Source organism: Tarenaya hassleriana, unplaced genomic scaffold (assembly GCF_000463585.1).
Source record: "Tarenaya hassleriana unplaced genomic scaffold, ASM46358v1 Cleome125, whole genome shotgun sequence".
Taxonomy (NCBI): Eukaryota; Viridiplantae; Streptophyta; class Magnoliopsida; order Brassicales; family Cleomaceae; genus Tarenaya; species Tarenaya hassleriana.
Window position 1 is genome coordinate 62,798 of NW_010962944.1, and position 1,960 is coordinate 64,757.

Sequence of the window (1,960 nt, forward strand, 5' to 3'; positions counted from 1 at the left end):
CGTCCCGACACTCTGATTTGATCCGAAAACGGTTTTTCCGACCAAATCCAAGTCTTCCTTTTCGATACTTCACATATAAGTCCATCCCTAATGGTGTGTGACCCTGTAGACCCATTCGCAGTGGCAGCAGCCTCGAGAACCATTCCTGATCTACAAGTCATGGTTAGCCCCTAGCAAGACCCTATGACCACCCACGTTGAATTGAGTTAGAGGTGATCTAACCAAGGCAATAACAGCTCGAGTTCTGATCCTTTGTCTCACGATATCATACGTTGAACAAGGGCATGGTTTGAGCCACCCTTCAAGTTCAACCGCTTTCTCGTCTTGGCAAATCGCCTAATAAAATAGATGCAACTTCATCTATAGCGTGGCCACGCATTTTCATAGTCCGACTTCCACGAGATGGCCCAGCGATATCTCTCCTATTGAGGAGGTGACAAGTCCCATATTGCATGTCTACTATCTCCATATGATTCGTGAATGTATCTGATCAACACCGTTATAATCACCCGGTTAAAGACGACGTTTGACGAAGTCAAGACACGCCACTCCTCATATCAGATACTCTAGACATCTCAGGTCTGAGGATCAAAGAACGAACCGCTGTATGAGATTCAAATCATGACTCTGTCCATGTGACAATCTCATGCGGGTCATCCAGTCACTCGTTCACAACGAGTACCCATGATTGTGATATGCATCCATTGCATCAATCACACCTCATGCTAGTCTTAATTCATCATTGTTCCCACAATGATAACTGACCAGGGAGTTTAGAATCATTCTATAATGATTCAAGGATGCCGAAATATAACAAACATGCCAATCATATAACGGGAATGTAACGCATTCATAAATCAATGAATCAATACAAAGTCAAAATGTCATATCACGGATCATCGTAGAGCATTACAACCAACAATATTAGCAATCTGCATCTCTAGGGTGTCAAAAGGAATGTCGTATACACTCCCTCCACAAGCTGCATCCATCCATGCTCTAGTATCGTCTCTCAGTCCATGGATGAACGTGGAAAGCAACAGTCGCTTATCCATGTCGTGGTGTGGACAAAGGCGCTGATAGCCTTTGAATCTCTCCTATGCATCGTATAGACTCTCGTCACTCTCCTGACTGAAGCTGTGTATGGCTCTCTGTGCAGCTCGGGTCTTCTCTGGGGAGTAGTATTTAGCCATGAATTGCTCCTCTAGCTCCTCCCATGTTGTAATCGAGTTCGACTCAAGGGTGTAGAGCCAATCTCTTGCCCGGTCCATCAGTGAAAAAGGAAAGGCCTCCAAATATACATCCTCGATGGTCATTCCTCGTGGCTTCCTAACTGATCTGCACAACATCTTAAACTGAGTCAAGTGAGCAATGAGATCCTTTGTAGGCCGTCCTCTGAAACTCGCCTGACTGAACATCGTGATGCACTGTGGCGGTAGCTCGAAACTGTCTATGGGCGGTCTGTTGATGCATGATAGGATTTTGGTGTGCTTCGGTGCAATGTAAGAACCCAAAGTTTCCTCTGCCACGTAAGTAGCTTCACCCTCGGTTTACTGATCATAGAGCGGATTCATATGCTCTTTATTCTCTTCATGCTCCTCATCATGAATCGCACGGTCGTGCGAACTACTTGACCTCGACATAGCTTCTCTTCTCTGCTGATTTCGGATGTGCCCCAAGGTACGCTCAATCTCCGGATCGTAGACTAGGTCTTCTCTCCGAGTAGAGCTCCGTGTCATGCACCAGAACCCTGCAAACCGCAAAGAAAAAGAAGAACTCGAGACCAAGTGAATCCCCAAAACCCAAAGAAAAAACAAAAAGAAAAAGAAAACAAGCAAAGATCTAGAATAAATAAAGACCTAGAAATAGGCTAACCAGTCCCCGGCAATGGCGCCAAAAACTTGATACGTGTGTACCGAGTCTAGAATTTATAACCCGATTCACAACTCACCGCAAGGAT